The sequence below is a fragment of the Mus caroli genome, chromosome 12 (assembly GCF_900094665.2).
Source record: "Mus caroli chromosome 12, CAROLI_EIJ_v1.1, whole genome shotgun sequence".
NCBI lineage: Eukaryota > Metazoa > Chordata > Mammalia > Rodentia > Muridae > Mus > Mus caroli.
In genome coordinates, this window is record NC_034581.1 from 76,491,539 (window position 1) to 76,517,268 (window position 25,730).

Genomic DNA, 25,730 nt, shown 5'->3' on the forward strand with positions numbered 1-25,730 from the left:
AAGTAACTAGGGGCTGCCTGCCTTGGTGCAAACCAGGCCCTTGCCTTTCAGGTTTGCAATTTTGGCACCTGCTCACTCCTTCCTGCCACTGCCACATGACTAAGCTTTGGCAACTCGTGAGCATGACAGGCTCCCACCTCCGTCTCCCTCCCACCTTCTCCCACCTCCACAAGAATTCTCTACCTTCTCACTCAGCCTAGTGCTGACAGCCATCATTTTCAAACTGCTCTTCCGGCCTCTCTTCCTCAAGTTCAGGTTCTTCTCTCTCTTTCCTACTGTGCTGGAGGGAGCAACTGAAAGTAAGGCAGACACCGAGCTTTGTGTGGTGTGTGTGTGTGTGTGTGTGTGTGTGTGTGTGTGTGTGTGTGTGTGTGGTGTATGTGGTGGTGTGCAGTGTGTTATGTGTATGTATGTATATGTGTATATGTTTGTGTGGTGTGTGTGTGTGTGGTGGTGTGTAGTATGCTCTGTGTGTGTGTGTGTGTGTCTGTCTGTCTGTCGTGTCCATCCCCATCACCAAGCTGAATGGATAACTTCCTGGAGAGACACCCATGATCCCCTGTATCTCTAACACCCATCCACTATTTCATTTGCACACTGTAAATATGTGCTGCCTGTCAAGGATTATGAATGCAGAATGGAGGAAACAGCTGAGAAGTACTGGTCCATCTCCCATTCCTCCTGGGACTTGTTTCTCCCAGCCTTCAGCCTCCCCAGGTATCCACAGACCTCACCAACTCCTGCTTCCATCAGACCCATGAGAGCAGTGGTCCTCAACCTTCCTAACGTTGCAACCCTTAATACAGCTTCTCATGTTGTGGTGACCCCAACCATTACATTATTGCTGCTGCTAGTTTATAATTGTAATTCTGCCACTGTTAGGAATTGGAATTGTAAGTATTGCTGTTTTCTGGTGGTCTTTGGCCTCTCTGGTGAAAAGATTGTTCCATCCCCAAAGGGGTTGCAACCCAGAGGCTGAAAACCACTGAATTAGACAACGGGTCAAAATAATTTATTCCCGTGACCAGTGACTAGAAGGATGTTGAGTGGAAACTGCAAGGAAACAGGTAAGATCAAAACTTGGAAGACATTCTTGCTGCTGTGGTCCATTCTAGAATCTTCACTTGTGTAGGGTGTGGGGCAGGGCAGGGGAGGCAGTAATGTACTTTAATCAGTCAACTGAATTAAATGTAATCTCATTCAGGAATACCCTCAAAGAAATACCCAGAATAATGTTTGACGTAGTGTCTGGGTATTCAATGGCCATTCAAACTGACATGTGAAATTAATCATTATAAGAGAGGTCTGGGGCTGGAGAGTTGGCTCAGTGGTTAGGACCACTGACTGCTCTTCCAGAGGTTCTGAGTTCAATTCCTAGCAACCACATGATGGCTCACAACCATCTGTAATGGGATCCGATGCTCTCTTCTGGTGTGTCTGAAGACAGAGACAGTGTACTCACATAAATAAATAAATAGTTTTTTTAAAAATAAGAGGTCTGGAGCAATTCCAGAGTCCAGGCAGAGAGAAGAAAAAAATGAATAGTGGCTTAAAATAGGTGGTGGTGGCGGTGTTAGTAGTATGTAAAAAATAGTCGAGGCCGGGCGTGGTGGCGCACGCCTTTAATCCCAGCACTCGGGAGGCAGAGGCAGGCGGATTTCTGAGTTCGAGGCCAGCCTGGTCTACAGAGTGAGTTCCAGGACAGCCAAGGCAACACAGAGAAACCCTGTCTCGAAAAAACCAAAAAAAAAAAAAAAAAAAAAAAAAAAAAAAAAAAAAAAAAAAAAAAAAAAAAAAAACATGAAGGAAGGAACACTGGAGCTGACCCTGGGGACAGGAAAAGAGAGAACATAAGGAGATAGAGCAAGACAGCGAGGCTGGCTATTGGCAGTGCTGCTCAGCTGGTAGGGTCTGCCTAGCTGGGCCAGGTGTGTGCTGAAGTCATGTGGTTTTCATAACAACCCCATGAAGAGAGTCTCATCGTATTCCCCTTTATGAGATGAATAAACTAAGCTTCAGAGAGATTCATAATGTCTCCGAGCATTTCTTCCCAGCTGGGAAGCCATGGGGAGAGATTTGAACCTCATGGGAGACAGGCAGACAATCCAGGGTTCTATCATAGAAAACCTCTCTCCCTCCCCTTCCCCCTTCCTCCCTCCTCCTTTTCTTCCTTCCTCTCCTCCCCTCTCCCTCCCTGCCTCCTCCTCCATCCTCCCTCACTCCCCTCTTCCTTCCTCTTTCCATGTGGGAGAATGTAAATATGTTTATGGCTGAGGAGGAGCTGCAGAAGATGAACAAGTAGCAGAGGAACAACAGTGAAGCCAAGACCTGGGTGGAGAATGGCATTTAGTGGAGGGACTGCAGAGATGCCAGGCAGTGCAAATCCACCCTTGACCTATCTTCCTCCTCTGAGGGTCATTGCTGGTTGCCTCCATAAGGATGGCTGCTGGGGACAGAGAGAACCTAGGGACTTCTCAGTTATTGCTGCGGTCAGTTGTGAGCCCCAGTTAAAGGGTCTTCTGTAATAATGGCCTCCTTGTTCAGGGGAGGGCTGCTCTGAAAATCCATGAGGCCAAATTCTGGTTCTGTTTGCAAGCCTGTAATGGTGGGTTTCTAGGCCACTCTTGGGGTTTCTACTGCCTGATAGCAGAACCAGTGGCGACCTGTTCTACTAGTGTAGGGGGTGAAGGTGCCTGGCTGGAGGCTCCCTGTGGCTCTTGGGGACAGCACAGTGTATTGCTAAGGATGCTACCCCCAATATTAAACATAAAAGCCCCACGGATTTTAGAACGGGGGTCCATGGGAACTCATCAGCCTGCAACTCTGTGATATCTCCAGACACTGTGCCTTGCGTTCGTCCTTTATCACACAGTCCCTTTACTAGAAACCGCCTGTGGTGCCGCTGATCTCCACCTGGGTCTCCAGCCAGCTCCAACTCTGAGGACTCCCAGCAGGCTGTGCACTCGTCACACTGGAAGAACCCAGAACCCATCCGGAGCAGCCTGGCTTACTGGCTGCAGGCAGCTTGTTCTCTGCCCTCTCCAAGGATCTGGGATTTATTTAGCCCGTTTCCGTGGCAGCACTGGTGGCAGCAGCAGCATCTGCTTCCCCACGAGTCTGAATGAATCACGGCCACCCACGCTAACCCTTGGCACAGCACAACCCTGCTGGGGACCACAGATAATAAGGCAGCGGGGAGACACTATGCACTTTCCACTGCCTCGTGGCTTTCTGCCCTGGGTCGGACCCCGTAAAGATAATGCACCGGGCAGAGCTCTAGGAAGGACTTACCTACCCAGAAGACTGGAAGGCTCTTCCAAGAGCCGTCAGATCTGCTTCTGCTAACTTCTGGGTGGCTTCTGGGTGGCCACTGCCAGCAGCACCATGGCTTAATGGCTGTAGGACTTTGGTCTCTGAGTCCTGAGCTCTTAACGTTCCCTCCCTACAGCTGCCATTGAACCCATATTGACCTCTGGGTTCTCTGGCTCTCAGTGCAGCCCTTCCTCTCTGAGCAGCAGCCTTTCAAACTGGTTTCTTTCTCAGATTCTCCTGTTGGAAATATACCTTTCCTTCATCCTTCTTGTTGCAGATTTCTGGTGGAAAAATGAGCTTCCCTGTCTCATCGGTGGCTAAAGGAAGCATAAGGCTAATCTCAGAGGTGTGCTTCCCCTTACCGTCTCAGCAGGCAAGCATCACCTTGGAGTTTGCTGGACTCCACATTCCCCACCAGACCCCAGGTAAATTACATTGGAAATTCTGGGGTGCTATGACAATCTGTAAGTATCTGGGGAGACTCAGAGGCATGGCAGAGTTTGTGGTCCAAAGAAAGAGTAGCACCTGTGCCTGGGGATCTGGTTCGTGCTTCTGCATGGGCTCCCAGTACGGCTGCAAATGTGTCCTGTGTGTGAGGCACACTGAGGGAAGGGGCTCGAGAAGTCAGAGATTCCATGTGTCCTGACTCTGGGCCCAAGAGTCCTCCAGTGTCTCGTCTCCAGATTACCGAAGTCACATGGAAAGGAACCAGTGTGGTTTTCTTATATGGGAAGGACAATATTTCTCCTGCTGTGGAAAGGGTCTTGGAAAAAGAAAACCTTCTTTGGGAGCGAACAATCTGGCCTTTGAGTCTTCCCCATGAGCTCTGCTGGAGGAAAAAGCCCTGGCAAGCCATGCACATTCCTCTTGCTAGCTCTCTTTTTGCCATTCACTCCTTACCCTATGCTAAGTCTAATAAATGGTCTCCACCTCAGAGATCTTACTCCAGGGGTGGGGGGCGGGGGTGGGGCAAATGATCCCTAAGTCTGAGTTTCTTAAGAGAACCAAGGTATATGCTCTAAACGCTTCCTACCCTAAGAGGATGTCTTCTGCCTCATGCAAGCCTTCTCTTTGTACACATAGTGGAGAGACACCATCTTAGCCTTCTCTTTGGACACATGATGGAGAGACACCATCTTAAGCTCCTTTTGTCCCAATAGCAGTAGGAGTCAGCCAAGGGCCTGGATGTGAACTCCAACACTTTTGCTTCCATCTTGTTGAACAGAATCAGTCTCAACCTTCTGACCTTCAGGGACCAGAAAATGCAGAGGAGAGAAGGATGGTGGTGGACTGTAAGGCTTTACCATGTAAAGGCCACGTGTAGTGTTTCCATGTTTACCACATGTAGTGTTAGCATGACTGGGTGGGTGTTATATACTTGTGTACATGCTCACGTGCCTTTTCTGCCTTATTACTTGATGTAAGAGCAATCACTGAACCTGGAACATGCCAATCCAGCTAGACTGTCTGGTCAGCAAGTCCCAGGGATCCCTTTGTCTGCCACCACCACCCCCACCCCCCTCGGTGCTGGAACTGCATGTACATTACACAATACTGGCTTTCTATTGTGGTGCTGAGGATCCACACTCAGGTCTTCATGCTTGTATGGCAAATACTTTACCAAGGGAGCCAATGGAGCTGAGGGAAGCCATCTTCTCAGTGCTTACACAATCTTTCTTAACACTTGCAGGATACTTAACGGTGAAGGAGCTCCGGCCATGGGATGGGGGTGGGGCATTCCCAGGGCAACTGACTTTATCCCATTCTAGAGTATACCATTAACACTACCCACCATGAACAGTACTCCCTGTCTTTTGTTTAAGCACATGCAGAGCAGATGTTTATGTATGTATATGTGTATGTATATTTTCAAGATGCCCCCTGCCACATTCCTGGAGTCTACACACTCAGTAAGTGACCAGTGAATGACTGAAAAGGAATAATTATTAACAATATCTCTACACACACACACACACACACACACACACACACACAAGTTCTCTGTCTTCAGGAAGTTTATCCTGTGCGGAGTTAGAAGTTATCCAAGTAGCTGGACAAAGAGGTTCACGCCCACAGTCCCAGCACTTGGGAGGTTGAAGCATATGTTCAAGGCCAGCTGGGCTCCAGAACGAAACTGTGTCTCAAAAACAAAACCAAACAAATATGTAAGTCATTATCTGAAATTTGGAAAATATGTCGTATCGAGCAACATGCAAATCAAGTAAAAACCCGGGCCCCAGAGGAGCCAAGGGATGGATGCTTCTGACTAAGCATGAGGCTGGGAGCCCTTGCTGTTTGTTTTTACACATGCAATGTGGGTCTCAAAAGGTCAGTGGTCTTTCCAACACAGGCGCAGTGAAGCAAGCTGCTGGGTCTCTGTTCCTGATGTTTTTCTCCTCCCGTGCTAATAACTAACAGAGCTGTGCATCTACAGTTTACAGTTTTCAGCTGCCTTCATGGGTATCACGTCTCTGTAAGCCTGGCCGCCTGCACCGCCTCCAGCACCCAGCCTCAGAATCCAGGTTCCCTTGCCTCTGGTGGAAGATGTGGGATGTGTTTTGTCGAGGGTGGAACATCCAGTTCTCCCTGCCAGGCCCTGCCTTCCAGCATTTTCTCACATCCACTCCCTACCTGTACGAGGGCTCCCTTTCTGGAAGGCATCTGCAAGACCATGGGAGGGTCTATCCAGTAGCAGTGGACCAGAAGAGGCAGAGGGCAGATGAGCCAGCACCTTCTTGCCCTGCAGGCAGAGACAGGCATCCTTACTTTCACTTGAGCTCGCAAGTGCAAACAGTTACATAAGCCTCCCACTGACTTCCAGAGCGCTTTTGAGCAGATTCCATCCCAAGTCCATTAGTTCTATGGGGCCCCCAAAGGCAGGGCAAAGTTGGGGTTTATCATGTGGAATCTCCACCATTTAGGCATTGGCACTCTCTGTCCTTTGTTCCCTCCTGATGTCTCCCTCCTCCCTCTCCCTCCTCCCCTCTCTCTCCTGCCTTCCTTCCCCTTCCCCAAGTTCTTCTCCACTAAGGTTGTACTCAGCTTCGGGCATCTCCTGAGAGCCAGTTCTGAACCAAGCCCACAAAGCCCGAGCCCTAGAAGCTTGCTTCATCCTGGTCTCTCCTGTCCTTGCTCTTGCACCGAACAACCGTCTTCCTTGGGCTCCTCTGTGCACCACGCAATGAGCTAAGAGTTTACTGAAATTCTTTAGTCTAACTTATTCATTCTCTCTTTCTCTTTCTCTCTCTCTCTCTCTCTCTCTCTCTCTCTCTCTCTCTCTCTCTCTCTCTCTNTGAAATTCTTTAGTCTAACTTATTCATTCTCTCTTTCTCTCTCTCTCTCTCTCTCTCTCTCTCTCTCTCTCTCTCTCTCTCTCTCTCTCTCTCTCTCTCTCTCTCTCGTTTGCCCTGTTTTTGTTTTTCTGAGATAGGGTCTTGCTGTAGCCCAGGTCAGCCTCTCACTTTAGGGATTACCTCAGCCTCCCACCTTCTAAGTTTTTACACCTGGCACTATCATCCCATTATTACACTCTATCTACCTGATAGATAGTGTTATGTTCCACTCTGCCCTCTATATTATATGTCACATACTATATATATTTTCCCATATAAGGACATAGGGATCAAGAGGTATATAAATTGTTGGAGCCTGCACAGCTGGGAACAGCTTGCACAGTCAGTCGACCCGAATGCCCCCAGATAGCCGGCTGCCGACACCATTCCTCAACACGTAGCAGCTGACGTCTATTCTCAGTCTCAGTGCACAAAGAAAAGGAGCCTTTAACACAACGCCTTCCGCGCCACATTTTCCCCTTTGAGACTCCATGCTTTTTTCAAAATCGTAACGTAAAAATGATGCGTGCCTTTATGGTGTTCATATTTTAATTCATGAACACAGTGTGGGATAGCTAGTTGTTTAACATATGCATTGCTTCACACCCATTTCTTTGTGTTGTGAACACTTAAAATCCACTCTGCAATTTTCAAGTGTATAGACTGCTATTAACGCTGAGTTAAAAAATAACAAAAAAAAAAACAAAAAAAAAACAACTGAGTGACGGAGTGGGTAAGACCATGGTGTGTACATCTTGGGCTTCACTATTTTCTTGTTTCCTGGGAGTCTGGAAAACGATGTGATTTTTCGATCATTTCTCTAGTCCACAGAGTATGGAGAGCTTTTCTCCTTCTCCCGTAGAGGGTCTCAGGTCCATGCTGGCCTCGAACTCCCTGTTTGTTTCCTTTTCTCTCCCTCCACCTCCTGAGTGCTGGGATCATGGATGTCTACGAACACACCCAGTCAATTCAGTGGTGGGGATTGACCCCAAAGTGAGGCAAGCTCTCTACCCACAGAGCTCCATCCACAACCCTTGATCGATTTCATTTTGAGCAAAGGTCTCACCCTGTTACTTGAGTTGGCTTGGAACTCACTAGGTAGCCTGGGCTGGCCTTGAACTTGCAGCAATCATTGTACCTCAACCTCCTGGTGCCGAGGTTGTTGGTATGAATCACCACGCCCAGCTGAGAAACCTTTTCTGATATCCCTGTAATGCGATGAACTGCCTGTCCCCAAGGTTGTCCCCTAAGGGTTGAGCTCATGAGTTAGTGACAAAGGCGAAAAGCAGTATACAGTGTCAGCAAGTGGGATAGGGATCGACTGACTCTCACCCACGGCTTTTGATTTTGTTTTTGTTGTTTATTTATTTATTTATTTATTTATAACTGGATCGTAGTCATAGAAGCAACCAAAATAACATAATGCCTAGTGACAGAAACATTAAAGTTGAGCTGCAGAAATGTCTCCAGCTAAGAGCAGGCATACAAGCAAGCATACAAACACGCCTTTTTCCAAGACAAATTCTCCTCTCCTCCCCCACTGGTACATGCTTCCCAGCTCCCTCCCCACACACTTCCGCCTACAGGAATGACAACTACAGAACCATCAGCCTTTTGTATAACAGGAGCCTCCATCATGGCCCCGCTTGTCACCGGAGACCAGAGACCCAGTTGTTACCGCCTTGGTGGCTGTTTTCAGTGCCCCTCACTTTCTCTCACATCTCGGTGTGAGTCAACAGTATGCTCTTGACAGCACCTTTCCTCCACCATCGGATGCTTCTCCTCGGGATGGTGGAGGTGCTGCCCCTAGCCAGCATCCCAGTCTCGGTTCCATTTACACCCTGCTAGGTTAAAAGCCAAAGAATCAAAAGGAGTTGAGTAATTTTCTTCCTGGGATTTCACAGTTTCTTTCAGGGACTGCTTCAGTTTAGAGCAGGAGGGCTCCTCCCCAACCTTCCAGCTTCCTCCTCAGCCTCCGGAACTGACTCCACTGCTCACCACTTCACAGTGGGCCTTTTCCACCCGACACTTGGGATAGCCCTTAGGCCATTTCAGTAAAACCCCTCCAGTGCACACGCACACGGAGTCATTGTGCTACAGGCTGCATTTCGTTACCTCTGGGCTGCGCACTTAACTTCCTCTCCCAGACTCTAAAGTCTCAGAGAAGTTAGGGACAGGAGCATGCTCATATCTCTTGGCTCAGTACCTTTGCACTCAGAAACTAATATGCTCAAGTCTCATTCATAAATGAATCTTTCAACCACCCTTCTTATATTAAACATAAAGGCAATGATTTAAAGCACCATGAATCAAATAGCTAATCCCACTAGGATATAGTTTAAGGTGCATTGGCATGCCTTTGGGCGATTTTTGTCATTGTGTTGGCTAATCACAACTGTCAACTTGATGGAAATCACCTGGAAGAGCAGGCTCTGTGGGAGCTGCCTGGATTAGGTTGATGGAAACAAACCCTTTCTTCTTTAAATTGCTTTTATCAAGGTTTATTTTATCCTTTTAATTTTCTATGTCTGGGTGCTTTGCCTGCCTATAATATGTGAACCATATACATGCCGGGGGGCCTGTGGAGGCCAGAAGAGGGCATCAGATCCCCTGGACCTGGGGGTTAGAGATGACTGTGAGCCACCATATGGATGTAGGGAATCAAACCCTGGTCCCTTGCAAGAGCAACCAGTGCTCTTGACCACTGAGCCATCTCTCCAGCCCTGTGTCAGGGTATTTAATCAAAACAGCGGGGAAAGTAAAAGCGTAGTAAGCCTTGATGTGGATAGAGCTCAGCAGAACTAATTACTTCTTTGCATATAGCACAAGCGACGGCTAAGAGTCCAGTTTCTAAATATGTGTTCTATCTGGAGAAAGGCCCTGTCTTCTCAACCAAAAATCACTTAACCCTTTGATGGACTGGAGAGGTCTCTCAGATCAAAGCAGAACAGGACAAAATCATCTAACATTGTGAAGACATACTGCAAATGGTCAGTGAATGTTCAGTCAGTCTGACATATGACAAGGCTCAGAAACAACTGTAATATGAAAGCCCTCTTCACCCGCCACCACTCAGGCCTGACCCAGAAAGCTGAAGTCAAGGTCTTCAGTGGTGAGGATGCACAGGATGGGAGTAGAGGAAGGTCCTGCCAGGTGGCAGGCCTGACAGATGTGACTGGGGGTGGAACAACCCTAAGGGTGCATGAAGAAAACCAATAAAGTTCAGTGTGGATCCCCAAATCCGGGGCCCAGGGGGCGGGGGAGTTCTTGTTGCAAATAGACTCTATTCATGGCAGACAGAGCCTCCAGTGAGACGTCCTCAGATAGTCCCAGTAGTGAGGACAGTCTCTTCTGGAGGAACACACAGACAAAAGCATCGAAATCCCAACCACCACCCTCTGAACCCAGAGAGTGATAGCTACTTCTGCATCACTGTGAGCTAAAACGTGACAACGCAACCTGAAGGGAGGAGGGGCTTATTTCAGTTCAGAGTTTCAGATCTGTCCGTCAGTTATCTTGGAGAAGGTATGATGGACCCAGCTCTTCGTGCCACAGTGTCAAGAAACCAAGAAGGAGACAGGAAGGGGGTCATGGGCTCCTTCCTTCTTCCTTGTTCCTCCCTTCCTTGTTCCTTTTTTGTTCCTTTCCTTCCAGCCTGGTCAGTAAACAAGAAACAAAATATCTGCCTGCGAGTCCCAACAGCCAGTGTACTGGGCTCTCTGCTCTCTCTCCTCTCCCTCGCTCACTAGTGTCTGGTAAAGGGGTGGGGTTTCTATGAATGCCCTGAGCTACCTTTGTGCTGTTTTTAGGCTTTCTATTCTATAGACCAGAAAAAAAAAATTGCTGAAATTAGGAGACATTTGAATGCTCCTCCTCAAGCCCAGAAAAGCTCTCTGCTGTTGCTATGTTTAAGAGCCCGGCATCGAGCTGTTTGGGCTTATGTCTTGCTGTTATGTAATAAATATGTTTTTCAGCTTTGGAAATCTGAGTACCTCTTGCAAGGATGAAAATGGTGGTCTCACAATGCTGTGCACCCCGGGGACACTTGAAAGAGGGTGGGAGAAGACAACAGAGTGCCTTGGGAGTATTCAAAGAGGGATGTGTGCAGAGGCGATATGAATGACTACTGAATTCCCAAAGAAACAGCAGAGGGGAGAAGAGAAGGGAGAAGAAGGGAGGGATGCTATGTATGCACTGGTGCCAGGGAATGCGTCATCAGAAACCACACTAAAGCTGCCGCAGAAGTCAAAGAGACACAGGAGAGGTGGACTGGTCTATTGGAGAAAGGAGGTTTTATTAGCTCCTTCTATTATATAACAATTTACCCTAGTCCCAGCTGCTTAAAATAGCGTGCATTTATTATCAGGCAGTTGTGCGGTTCAGAAGTGTGGCTTGAATGTATGTCCCCATAGGCTCCTTACCCCCCTCCTGGGAAGTAAGGTTGGTCAGGAAGGTTGTAGAGCTTCACGGAGGAAGTGGCTCATTCCAGGTAGGCCACGAGACCTGATAGCCCAGCCCCATTTCCTGTTCTCTCTCCACCCTTAAGTGTGGATTCAGGGTGACCAGACAGCCTCTTGCACTTGCTAATGTGCCCTCCTCATATACAGCCACGACCCTACCCCCTGCACGCTTTCCCCCTCCAGGAAAGGTGTCCCTATAAAACTATAAACCAAAATCCATCCTTTCTTTCTTAAGATGCCTTTGTCAGGGTATTTATCAAAGAATCAAGAGCTGAAGATGGGCAGCGTAGCCAGTTCTCTGCTTGGTTAGGATCTCACGAAGTAAGAGTTCACGTCCCCACTCCTACACCATTACCAGCAGAATATGGTTGCCCTTGGTCACAGGACCAAGGTTCAGTGTCCTTGCTGGATGTTGCTCAATTAATTACAATTCCTTACCTTGTGGCTCTCTTGCATGGTAGAGGCAGGGGTATCAGAAGTTCAAGGCTTAGCTATATATACTGAGTTGGAGGCCAACCTGGGCTACATGATGCTCAGGTCACATTCTTCCGACCTGTAATCAGGGTCCCCGAGTTCTACTCCTTGATTTTCAGGTTGCTGATTATGAGAGCAGTTCTGTAACTAGTAGTCAGGTCTGGGCTCCAGGTGTGCCTCCAGGATTTTGGCCTCTTATTGAAATAAGGCTCCCACAGATTTGCAGAAGTAACAAGAGAACTTTATTCAAAGCAAAGAGCTTGGACAGATCAGATCCACTGTTGAGAGTGACAATAGGCCACAAGAGGAAAGGTACTCAAGGGCCCCCAGTTATTGTCTGGATCTTCTTTTTATTATTATGGGAGTTTGAAAAAGAATAGACCCCATAGGCTCGTACATTTGAATCTTTGGTCCTCAGTTGGTGGAACTATTTGGGAAGGATTGGGAGATGTGGCCTTGTTGAAGGAGATGGGCCACTTGGGGTAGGCTTTGAGGTTTCAAAAGGCCACACTAGGTGCCCCCCCCCCCTCACCAGGTCCCTCCTCCCCCCTACCAGGTCTCCCCCTCCCCCCACCAGGTCTTCCCCCCTCCTACTCCCCCCACCAGGTCTCCCCCCCCCCCCCCTCTCCCTACCAGGTCTCCCCTCCCCCTGCCTGCTTCCTGTGGATCATGATGTAAAGCCCTTAGCTACTGCTCCAGCACCATACCTGCCTGCCAGCTGCCATGAGCCCCACACCATGATAGTCATAGATTAGCCCTCTGAAACTGTAAGCAAGCTCCCATTTAAATATTTTCTTTTATAACTTGCCTTGGTCATGGTGTCTTATCACATAAAAAAACTCTATAAAAAAGGAGGGATTTGGTTACTGGTGGTATGGTTTCAGTGTCTGCCTATTTTGATAGGCAGATTCTGTTATATAACCATTTTTCTATTCTGTGGATCCCAAGGTGGGGCAGTCTCTGGATGGCCTTTCTTTCAGTCTCTGTTCCATTTTTTTGTTTGTTTGTTTTTGTTTTTGTTTTTCGAGACAGGGTTTCTCTGTGTAGCCCTGGTTATCCTGGAACTCACTCTGTAGACCAGGCTGGCCTCGAACTCAGAAATCTGCCTGCCTCTGCCTCCCGAGTGCTGGGATTAAAGGTGTGCGCCACCACCACCCAGCTCTCTGTTCCATTATTTGTCCCTGCGTTTTCTTTAGACAGGGACAATTCTGGGTTAAAAATTTTTAGATGGGTAGGTGGCCCCATCCCTCCACCAGGGGGCCGTGCTTATCTACTGGAGGTGGTCTCTTCAGGTCCCATTTCCCCTCGTTAGGTGTTTGGCTAATGTCATCCCTGTTGGGTCCTGGGAACCTCTTGCTTCCCTGGCGTCTGGGACTTTTTAGTGGCTACCCCCAGTTCCCCACCCGCACTGCTACATATTTCTATTCATTTTCCTGACTTCTTTTCTGTCTCTTCGCATACCTGATCTTGCGCCCCCCCCCCCTTTCCCTCTCACGTCCCTCCCTCCCTCTGCCTCCCATGATTATTTTGCTCACCCTTCTAAGTAGGATTGAAGCATCCTCACTTTGGTCTTCCTTCTTGTTAGGCTTCATATGGTCTGTGAGTTGTACCATGGGTATTCCAAGTTTTTTGGGGGGCTAATATCCACTTATCACTCTCAGTGAGAACATACCACTTGTGTGCTTTTTATCTCACTCAATATGATATTTTCTAGTTCCATCCATTTGCCTGCAAAATTCATGAAGTCATCATTTTTATTAGCTGAGTAGTACTCCATTGTGTAAATGTACCACATTGTCTGTATCCATTCCTCTGCTGAGGGACATCTGGGTTGTTTCCAGCTTCTGGCTATTATAAATAAGGCAGTTATGAACATAGCAGAGCATGTATCCTTGTTATATGTTGTTGGAGCATCCTTTGGGTATATGCCCAGGAGAGGTATAGCTGGGTCCTCAGATAGTACTATTTCCAATTCTCTGAGGAACCTCCAGATTGATTTCCAGAGTGGTTGTACCAGCTTGCAATCTCACCAGCAATGGAGGAGTTCCTCTTTTCCCACATCCTTGCCAGCTTCTGCTATCACCTGAGTTTTTCATCTTAGCCATTCTGACTGGTGTGAGGTGGAATCTCAGGGTTGTTTTGATTTGCATTTCCCTGATGACTGAAGATGTTGAACATTTCTTTAGGTGCTTCTCGGCCATTTGAGATTCCTCTGCTGAGAATTCTTTGTTTAGCTCTGTACCTCATTTTTAAATTGGGTTATTTGGTTTTCTGGGGGAAAGGTCTTAGACCAGGTATTGGGGCGGGAGAGGGAGCTCACCTGTGAGTCTGGAGTCAATTATCTCTGGGTGGGTTGGGGGTGGGGGGCTGGATGACAGGATCTGCTCCCCCAGGTTACACATTTTAATAAATGAAAATGCAAATTACACTCCACTGTCTTCAACCATGACTGGCATCTTCATAAGAGCACAAGATGTCCCCTAGGAAGGGCAGTGGACTGTAACTGGAAAGTTGAACAGTCCTTTTTTGGCATGCGATCATTTCAAACTCTAAAGCCTGATATGACATTATAAAAATAATGTTGATGTTAATATAAACCAAACACTACTTTTTAGGGAGTCATAATTCTGGTGATACCATCTCTGTCTTCTCTGCCACATCATCGGAATGTCTATGCAGCTTTCTGCATTCCATGGGGAAGCCATATGTACTGGGTATATCCTGTGTGTGTGTGTGTGTGTGTGTGTGTGTGTGTGTGTGTTTTAGTAGGATATGTGTGTGGTATATACATCTGTGTATGTGTAGTGTATTTATGTGTGTGTGTGTGTGGTATATGTGTGTGGTGTGTGCATGTGTGTATATATGGGGGGTTAGTAATATATGTGTGTGGTGTATGCACATGTGTATGTATGGGGGTTAGTAGTATATGTGTGTGCATGTGTGTGTATGTGTAGTGTATGTGTAGTATATGTATGTGTATGTGTAGTGTATATGTGTGTGTAATATATGTGTATGGTATGTGCATGTGTATATGTATTGTAGCATTAGTAATATATGTGTATGGTGTATACACATGTGTATGTATAGGGGGTCAGCAGTATATTGTGTAATGTGTGCAGTATGCATGTGTATATGTATGGGGGTTAGTAATATTTGTATGCTATGTACATGTGTATATGTATAAGGGGGATTAGTAGTATACGTGTAGGGGCAGAGAGGGAAGCCAGGCATCCTGCTTTGTTACTTTTGGTCCCTTTGGGACAGATTCTCTCATTGAATCTGGAGCACTCCTCCTGTCTCTGCCTCCATGGTGCTGGCATTACAGGAGTGTGCATACTCAGCCACATGGCTTTTAAATGGGCACTGAGGATTTGAACTCAGGTTTTCATGCTTACACAGCAAACACCCACTGAGCCACCTCCCTGCTCCTCACCACCAGTCTCTCTCCTTATTCGCTAGTTTAGCATCGTTGGGCCACTCGTTGAAAGAAACCCAAGAATTCATTTATACCTGACTTCCTTTCATACAGGAGCGTGGAGGTACGCACTAGCACTCCAGAATCACCCTTCTCTGATAAGAAGCCCTTGGTTCTATTCTGAGTGTCCCCAGCATCTTGCTTATGGGAAGCCACATGTGTAGTTGCAGGGTGGCGCTGGCTTCCACTGGCCACCACGCATACATAGGCAGTAAAGGTTTTTTTGCCAAGATGAGGTTTTGAGAATTAACCAAAATTAACCAATCCAATGAGAGACAAGTTAACCAATCAGATGAGAGAGAAGTTAACCAATCAGATGTAGGCATGCAAATGAGGTGGTAAGCATAACCCAAGCACAACCAATCCAGGTGTGAGACACGCCTCTCCTAGGCCTATATAAGCAGCACCAGTTCTGGGCTTGGGGTCTCTTTGCCTCTGCAATCAAGCTCTCCCAATAAACGTGTGCAGAAGGATCCTGTTGCAGCGTCGTTCTTGCTGGCAAGTCATGCGCAAGACTTGCTGGTTATTAGCTCAAAGGCCCAGGCTGAAGCAGAGCCTAGGAAAGACCACCCCAAAGGCTCCTTGCTAACACCTTTCAGAATCTTCTAGTGAAATCTCTTCCACTCACCTCTTGCCCCAAGTGAACAGAGCCCTGGATGTACTGCTGTAAGGGCCCAGGATTAGACAAAAAACGGACTCAAATAGTATGTAAACCCAAAAACTGTTTTATTTTACAGAAGTCCAGCATGCTGGGGTCCTTCCCCCCCCCCCCAATTACCAAGATAGAGAGACACCCAAGTGAGCTTGCAGGCCTGATTTAAAGCACATTAGGGAATTCTGGAGTAGGTGACCTCTATGTTAATCTGCTGGATCCATCTCTAAGGGCATTCCATTACCAGGGTGTGGGGGCTGGAAACTTGCTGGGAAGGTCTGGAAACTGTTACTGGGGAAGTAGCTGACAAGTCTAGAAACTGCTGCTGACCCATCATTGTCCTTGCCTCAGGCCAGGTGGCAGGGCTGCTTCTGAGGTCTGGACTTGCCTGGAATTGCCCAGTTCTTGAAGACAGAAATTTAGGCCTCGTCTCCTTAACTGCTAATTTGAAGCCTGTCATGGAATCAGCCTAGCCTTCTCACTGTCATGTTCAGATTGGGCTCTTCAGTAACAGAGAACCAACCTAAGTTAGATCCCTAGGTTCTTTTCTGTTTTCTGAGTGCTTAATCAGGGGAAATGCTAATAAGCTGATAGTAGATGGTGTGACCAGTCCCCTGTCTCAGCTACAGGAGGGATTGATTGGGTGAGGTGGGCCCCCCAGGGCGGGGGTGGGGGGGTAGGTGTTGCCAGAGCCTAACTTCTGGGATTCTTTCCTTAACTGCAGACCTCCTGTGAAGCTTTCCTCTCCCTTTCCCCAGCCTCCAGCAAATCAGACCTTTGTTCCCATTTCCAGGAGGGAGTAGATGTGGGAAGGACTGGAGGGATTGTCAAGCATAGCTAACCTAAGTCAGATCTCCAGGCCACCGCTGAAAGGCAGCTCTGCCATGTCCTCTATGTCCTTAATGTAAGCGAGAAGCTGGGTCTTAGCGTCCTGTTCTGAAGGTTACTGCTCTGACTCAGGGCTTAGTCATCCCTTTTCTGTGCCTCTCTGCCCGTTGTTCCACTCTGGTGCCATTATTTACCTGACCCTTGAGTAAGAGGTGACAGCCAGGGCCAGAGCAAACAGCTGGAAACTGTACCCCCTGGGGAACTGGCAGACCTGACAAGGTCAGTTCATTCCTTTCAACCTTTGACCAGCTGAAAAAGTGGAGATCACTATAGCTGGCTTGAAGGTTGTTTTGTTTTGGCTGGGTGAACTGGATATGCTTAGAACCCCCACCGACTCACCCTACCCCATCCTATCCCCATCTCCTCATGCTCCCAGCCCCCCTGCTACTGTTGTCTCTGTCCACTGTGGTTCTGGGTAGCTGTTACTACCTGTCTCCTGATTTATCAGGCTAAGAATAAGAGGGCAGGATTGCATCTTCTTGCAGCTGGTAATTACAATGTTGGACAGAGAGGAAGGGCTCTCTCTGTTCAGAAGCATTGAGCAGATTTGAGCAAGGGCCAGAGTCACCACAGTGTGAGAGCCTTATGTGTCTTGAGTCAGTGGTTCTTATATATATATTTTCTGTTGAGGATATATCTAAAGGGGCCGGCATCATGAAACAAGAATCAATAATAATTGTGACTTAATTCCCCTTGCTGGAGAAGCATGCCTTACCTTGTGGGCAAAAATAACCACTGTGGGCCCACCACCTATTGGGAAGTCCTCCAACACTGGGGTAGGGTGGGGAAAGTTTTCTATCCTGATCTCCCACCATCGTCATACAAACATAAGTTCTGTGTGTAACTCATCACCAGGCTTCTTGGTTATTGGCTGGACTGCACATCTCATGTATCACAGAATTCAGGTTGTAACTACAGTCTGCTGGCCTGCAGCTCTCAGACAGGCCCTTCAGCTTTGCCCTGGAACCCAGGCTCTGCAGTCTCAACTCATCAACAGTCCCGATTGTCACTGACATGTAGTAACTGATCAACAGTCCTGATTGTCACTGACATGTAGTAACTGATAATTTTGCTAAGTCATTTTTTTTCTAATTAACTTAGAAGTAACTCGCAAGCATGTGCATGTTGCAAATGTACATACTGTAGAGAAACGCGTGAAAACAAACCTGTAATGTTTCTCTTTCTTTGTATCAGTCAGGGTAGCACACACTGTGATATGGCAACAAGCAGCTCCAAATCTTAGTGACTTTTTGATAACAACTGTTCAACTGTTTATTGCTTCAACACACTACCTTTCAGTCTCCTTATGCCCTTGGGTATGGATATATACACATATATGCATGTAGTGTGTGTATGTATGTGTGTGTCTAGATATACATATGACTCTAGCTCCTTGTGTACATTATTCATACTGTTCTGTGATGGCTTATAGTGCCTTAGAAAGTGTTTACTGGCATGTATAAGTCTCCCCAACTCTTTCTAACAACTCCATGGCATTTCAATATATTTAAATTCTGGAAATCTGTATCCGTCGGGTTTTTCTAAGGAACAAAACTGATAGAATTAATTAATTAATTAATTAATTCATACCCATATATTATTTAAGGGATTTATTAGAGAGGCTACAAGATGTGGTCTGAGGACCAACAATGTCTGTCTCCTGACAGAAAGTACGGAGATCTGGTTGTTGTTCAGTCTAGGAGAAAGGATTTCTCAGCTGTCCTGATCTGGTGCTGGAGTCCCCGGGAAGCTCTAGAGAGCTGGCGGTTTATAGTCCACATTGGAATCCTGAAGAGGTAGATTCTAACTCCAGGGAAGGAACGGCTCAGGGACAGGAGAGATGAATTTGCCAGTAAGAGTGAGGGCAGGCAGTCAAAAGCAGATGCTCCCTTCTTCCTTTATGTGGGCAGCCATCAGTGGGTGTGGCCCAGATTTAGGGTGGGTCTTCCCACTCAAATGATCCAACCGGGAAGAATCCTTCATAGCCCAACTGCTTCGGTTTTGGTTCATTTCAGGTGTAGTCAAGTTGGCAACCAAGATTAGCCATCACAAAACCTTACATAGAATACCATTTGTAGCCGGGCATGTTGGCGCACGCCTTTAATCCTAGCACTCGGGAGGCCGAGACAGGCAGATTTCTGAGTTCGAGGCTAGCCTGGTCTACAAAGTGAGTTCCAGGAAAGCCAAGGCTATACAGAGAAACCCTGTCTCGAAAAACCAGAAAGAAAAAAAAAGGAATACCATGTGTATGTATATGTATAATTTTCCTTTTTTATAATTAGTTAATAATGTATTTATTACGTGCATGTGTGTGTGTGTGTGCCTGAGTCTATGCACCATGTTCATGCAGTTCTAGTAGAGGCCAGAAGAGGGCGTCAGATCCCCTGGAACTGGAGGTACAGAGGGTTGAGAGCATCTAAATGAGATGTGCTGAGAATCCAGCCACAGTCTTCTGGAAGAGCAGCAAGTGCTCTGAACTAAGCCATTTCTCCACCAACTATTGGTTTATAATTTTTGAAAATCAATTGTTTGCTTTCTTTTTCACTCCTCTTTCAACCGATCATCTTATCCTTTCCGTGTTTTGCCTTTTTTTCCCAGTCATGAAATGATTTTATAAATTTTCCTTCTTTTTGCTTTATTTTGTTTTTTGAAACAGGGTCTCACTCTGTATCCACAGCTCGCCTTGAACTCACAGAGATTCTATTGCCTCTGCCTCCCAAATGCTGGGATTAAAGGTGTGTACTACCATTCCTGGCCCCATTTTATTTTACATATTTCTTTTTTTTTTTTTTTTNCTGTCCTGGAACTCACTCTGTAGACCAGGCTGGCCTCGAACTCAGAAATCCACCTGCCTCTGCCTCCCGAGTGCTGGGATTAAAGGCGTGCGCCACCAACGCCCGGCTACGTATTTCTTAATAGCAGTTTTTTGCAGCTGTAGCTGTGAATGCATCCCAGTTACATCAGAAAGCCATCCACCTGACTGGACGCTCAGTGACAGCAAGAAGCCCCTTTCCTTCAGCTGACTCTGGCGACCAATTCCCTAAAACAGAATCAGATGTTCACAGATGTAACTAGGTAGGAGGACTAGGACCTCGTCCCTGATCACCAGTTTGTGCCGGTCTTCAGCCACGTTGCACATGTGCCGCCTCTCGCTGCCTGCAGCATCCAGATACACAACACCTCGGTGCACTCAGAGTTGTTGGAAACATCTGCCTGAGGAAAGTAAGTGGAAGAGCCCTTCCCCCTCCCTCTCATACATACTTCTCTGACTTAAAATGTTGCATCAAGTTTGAGAGCAGACAAAGTCTATATAAACTTTGCTCCCCACGTTCCCGTTCCTGTCCCCGCCCCCGCCAAAGTTAGTGGCACCGCAGAGAAAGCTTATATCTGTGTAGAAGCAAACGCCTGCTGTGTAAAGCTCTCCTGGAGGTGCTGTGTGGCGTGAAGGCGTTCCTCTCTTTGAGTCGAGTCTAGCCACCTTGTTTTAATTTTAATCATGACATCTTTTTAATTTTTTTTCATGTTTAAATTTCATGTGTACGGGTATTTTGACCTCATGTATAAGCTGTGTACCACGTGCATGCAGTGCCTGTGGAAGCCAGAAGAGGGCGTCAGGTTCCCTTGGGCTTGAGTCACAGATGGTTGTGATCCACCAGGAGAGTGCTGGGAACCAAACCCAGATCCTCTGCAAAAACAGCAAGTGGCTTTAATCACCAAGGAGCCATCTCTGCATCCCTCACGGCATCTTTTCGATGAATAATTTGCCAGTTCATATAGCCACATCTGTCAATTATTTTATTTAAAATTTCTAGATTAGTGGTCTTTCCTTACCTATTCCATGATCATTTAAAAATTCTTCCATATATATTAAAGTTAGTTTCCGTGCTAATTTATAAATTAGTTTTGCTCTGGTCTTAGCTCTTTAAGCATTAGAATGCATGCTTAGGTAAACTATGAGGTGTGGAGCATCCGTCTTTACTCTGTACCTGAATGGGCATCAACACCAGCCAGCCGTTGACCTTCCCATAATTCCTCTAACTGGTTAGAAATACAATGTTTCTTAGACTGTAATGTATAATAGAGTAGCTGAGACTGGGTCCTTTCTTTCTTTCTTTCTTTCTTTCTTTCTTTCTTTCTTTTTTTCTCTCTTCCTCTCTTTCTTTCTTAAAAATTTATTTATTTATTTTATATGAGTACACTGTAGCTGTGTTCCAAACACACCTGTTGCTGTAGTTGATCAATCTGCTCCAATCTCCCTGCTGGCTGTGGTGTGCATTCCTCATTTCCCACCCCAATGTTCTGGATTCTTGAATGAAAGACACACACACACACACACACACACACACACACACGTGCGCGCTTAAGTGTGCACAGCCCTATATTTAATATGCCATTCCCAAACTTCCACATTGCTAACTCCTCCCATCTGACACTCCTGAGTTTTTACTTACTAAAATCTATATTCTCTCTTTGCTACTCTAGACCCAGTGGAGCAGGAGAGCCCCAGGGCCATCTTCCCTGGCTCTTGCATGATAGGGCTGCTCTCTCTTCTGTAGCTTTCAAGCCTGGATCTTATTCCTTTCTCAGCATGGCGATTCTGCTTCTTCCTCGGCCCACAAATCCTGAAGTCCTACCTCTGTCTTTCTGCCCAGCCATTGGCCACCAGCAACTTTATTTACCAATCAGAACCAGCTGAGGGCAAGGACCCTCAGTGTCTCACATGCGGGACTATTGTGCAATTTTGGTAATCTAAATAACATAATTCAAGCAATAAACCAAATCCACAACACACACCAGAGAGGGCATCAGAGCCGAGTCCAGATCCACCATGTGGTGGCTGGGAATTGAACTCAGGACCCCTGGAAGAGCAGTTGGTGCTCTTAACCACTGAGCCATCTCTCCAGCCTGAGACCAGGTTCTTTATAGAACAGAAAGTAATTTCAGAATTCTAGAAGGTGATAGTCTTAAGATCAAGGTACCTTTGTACAGTATCTTTACATGGCAGAAAGAGGAAGGGTGACCCTTTTACATGAGAATGGCCCCTTAAGACAGCCCTGTGGTGGTTAATCTAATTGTCAGCTTGACCAGACAGAGACTTCTGGCTTGATTGTGAGAGGGTTTCTACAATGTGTTAACTAGGGTTGGAAAGATGGCTCAGTGGTTCAGAATGCTCACAGCTCTTCTGATCTAACCTGAGTTTGAATCCCAGCACCCATGCCAGGCTGCTTATAATCACCTATAACTTCAGCTCCAGGCTATCTAATCCTCTCTCCTGGTGTCTGGGGGACCCACACACAGGTGGCATACAGACAGATACTTATATGATTTAGCCGCTCCTCCCCCAACCATTGTTATTGGGTTAACCAGGCTGGGTATCCAGGCCAAATAAAAACAAACCAAGTAAGAGGCTAGAGAGAGGGCTCTGTGGTGAAGAGCCCTGGCTGCTCTTGCAGAGGACCCAGGTTCAGTTCCCAGCATTCCATGGTGGCTCACAACAGTCTCGGGTTCCAGGGGATCTGAGGTCCTCTGTGAGCAACACACACACACAGAGGCAAAATACTAATATGCATAAAATATAAAAATAAATATGTATATTTTAAGTGTGCTAAGTACCTCTTCAAGTGAGCATTCACCTCTCTCTCTCTCTCTCTCTCTCTCTCTCTCTCTCTCTCTCTCTCTCTCTCTCTCTCTCTCTCCTTCCTAACTATATACATTATGACTGGCTGTCCACTGCTGTGCCTTCCTCACCGTGATAAGCCTTCAATCTGTGCGCCAAGATCAGCTTTCCTTCCTAATGACGCTTTCTCTGGTGTTTTGTCCAGCAAGAAGACAAGTGACTGATGCAGGCCCCTTTCTATAATGCACTAACTTATGCATGACAGTGTCTCTCCTGTGAGCTAAGCTCCAATCGAGGTCCTTCCAGTGCTGTCACGGTAGGGATCCTATTTCCAGTACATAAATTCTCAGAGTCACATCCAAACCACGGCACCATGTAAATTAACTTCTGCAGGCCATAAAAATGTGTGCTTTGTGTCTTAGGGCATCAAGTTTTATGGTGGTGCCATAGACGTGCCAGCCTTAGGCATCAGATCAATGGCTGGTGTCATGCATGGACACTGCCTTCTCTGCTCACTGTGGTTATTTGTACAGAGGTAAAAATGTTCTTTGTAACAAACCGTTCTGATACTAAGACATGCCTTTCAAACAATCAGAGTCCCAAAATAAGAGAATTATTAACGATTTGAAGAGGTCATTTAAATGTCTGGCTGTCCGCTCTGTTTTACTTCATGCCTTTTTAGGTTTGGGGGTGCTTAAGCAATCCAGGGTTCAGTGGTTTTGCAAGTCCCCTGGAGCATTCAGCTTGTGATGTGATTGGAGTCTTCTGGTTTGCCTGCCACGGGCACCACTGTGGCCTTGTGCACTCTGCTTTTGTCTCCTGCTCATCAGCTGTTCTTCACTTCCTCTCCGCACCCCTTCTCATGCTCAGAAACACTGGTGCCATAACAAGCTAGGCACACAAGTTTGCAGACACTGGACTGGGCGTGGGAGGGAGGGAGGCCCAAATGGTGGCTGCAGGGACTTGGGCAATGTGGTCTTAAAGTCAAATAGATTGCTCCCAAAGGTAAAAGAGCAGAGTACAGCAGGAAATGAGATTAGCTGATGATATTGGAGGTCTCTTCTCCTCTCCCCTCCCCTCTCTGCTCTCTAGTCCCCAAGTTGTCTCCAGCTTCATCAGTGTCTTCAAGGAAAACTTCATAGCAATATAAAACTAGATGGACCCCCGAGCAGCTGAGCAGACACTGCACTGTGGGAACAGTCAGGAGAGGTACAGGGGTGCCGTGCAGGAGACGGTGGCTGCCAGTCTGGGCCAGGGGTCTCTTCCCTGGATGCTGGTCTCCATCCATGAAGCAGCCATCTTCCCACTGTGTTACAGGACCTTATCCCAGAAAATGCTGCTGTTGGAGCCTAGCCCCCCTTCCCCCATTCTCAGGTCAAAGTCTTCCTACACAGCCCCCTCTGGGAACCAGAAGACAACACCGCCTCTGTGGGGAGAAAGAGGTGTCTCCATCCAATCTCACCCAGGGCCAATGGGTGGGGCTTTGTTTTCCCCCCGCCCACTTTGTTCTTTGCACCTGACAAAGTTTGGGTACCACATCATCTATCTGTGCTTGTTTCCTTGTAAAAATCCTTTTGTAGTTTCATGCCTAACCTTCCCTACTCTCCACTAGGTCCAATGTAAAAGCCAGGATTAGTTTGTGCTTCCCCAAATTCCTGCAGTGTCTCCAATTCATGTTTGCGGTGGTTTATTGGCAGATCAGGAAGGCTGAGGCTCTACCTGTCAGCCAGCCTCCCTAGCATCCTGGGCCAACACTTTTAGTAGGGCCTGGGGCTTTGAGCCTTCTTCCTTAGACCCCTCTGAGAAATACAATAAGAAGTGGGAATTTCAATCCTTATGTAGATCAGGCTACTGGTCCCTTTCCCAAGCTGATTGGCTGGCCTGCGATCTCACAATGGGGTTATTGTTCATGGAGGGTCCAGGTGAGAGGCACAATCCGTCACTGCTGGGGCTCAGTCCAACTGAACCTCGAATCCCAATGACAGTGAGACAATGACATCACCAGAGAGTCCATACAAAGAGCCCACTATTCTTCCGTGTTCTCTAAGGAGAATTGCCTTTTAAGTTCTTTTTTTTTCTTTTTTGCTGCGTTAGGCGTATAATGTCATTATCCAGCCTCTCCTCAATTCAGTTCAAGGGCACAGATGATTTGTAGACGTTCTCTCAAGTGAAAGCAGAAGCTGAAGCCTGGCTTGCTGAGGGGAAGAGAACAACTCAATTTGGAAGAAGAGCTGATTTCCCAGGTAATTGAAGGTTATATTGACCTCGCTCCCCCGTGGGTCTAGTTTCTGCATCTCTTACACAGATTCCCAGTGACAACCTCTCTCCTTATCATTGTTAATATCCACAGAGCATTGCACTGAGGATTTATTGGTTTAAAAAAAAGGCGCTGATTTCTCAAAATAGCAAAGGGCTGTCTTCACGTCTCATGTAAGACCGTGATCCAGTGAATTTTAGTCTGCACAACGTGAAGACAGGGGTAAGGAATGTGAACTGTGGGGTAGCTATTATCATACTTGTTTACATGGAGAGAGGTTTCTGTGGATCAGGCAGTAGACTGGGCTCTTGGCATGAATTAGCTCATTTCATCCTTTACAGCAAACATCCAAGGGAAAGAGAATTTGTCAAAATTTGTTCTGGTAGTTGTTTGGTCCGTGCATGCATGCGTGTATGTGTATGAGTGCACGCACATGAGGGTTTGCATCCATGCACATATGTGCAGACGCCTGAACAGTCATTAGTTGCCTTCTGTTCTTTCCTGTTTTATTGACTTGCAACAGGGTCTCTCTCATACTGAACTGAGGCTGGCTGGCCAGAGGGCTTTCAGAATCCTTCCACACACAGCCATTCCTGGCTTTTTTTTTTTTTTTTTTTCTTTTTTTGGTAGGCTCTGGGAATTCAAAGTCATGTCTTCTCTGGTACTTGAAGAGTGCACACTCTTAGCCACGGAGCATCTCCTCAACCCTGAGAGGATTGTTAAGAACTCTTTAGAGCTGAGAGAAGCAGCCCCTGGGGAGGTCTGGAACTCGTGCTACCTGGGGAACAGAACCAGGATTCTAATGCTGACCTGCAGCATTCCACGGTCCAGGCTCTTACCACAGGTCATAGATTAGCAATGGCCATCTGTAAACTGGGATTTCAAGCTCTGGTAGTTCAGGGCCTACCACACTTGTGAGGATTCACAACTTTATCAAGCGCTTTTGTGAGAAGCACGTGTTGACTTACTTTAGGGGAGTAAAATGTGTTATTTAGGTGGGGAGGTAGCTCAGTCTATAGCAGGAGGACTTGGGCTTGATCCCCAGCACCCACATAAAAAATGCCAAGTGTGGGGAACATGTTTGTGATTCCAGCATTAGGGAGGCAGAGATAGGGAGACTTCTGAGGCTTGCTGACCGGCCAGCCTATTTAGTAGCTCCAGGACAAGTTCCTGTTTCAATTAAAAACAAAAACAACAACAACAACAACAACAAAAAACCAAGTTGGATGGGCCTGGAGAGCCAACTCATTACTTAAGAGCACT

General features: G+C 46.9%; 1 long non-coding RNA gene across 1 annotated transcript; it reads left to right on the forward strand.

Moving 5' to 3' along the window:
• The first annotated feature begins 238 nt into the window (after positions 1-238).
• Positions 239-24,417, forward strand: LOC115032801. The gene is made up of 3 exons (XR_003838441.1): positions 239-299; positions 3,590-3,737; positions 24,305-24,417. It is a non-coding gene; the product is annotated as an uncharacterized LOC115032801 (long non-coding RNA).
• Positions 24,418-25,730: the final 1,313 nt, after the last annotated feature.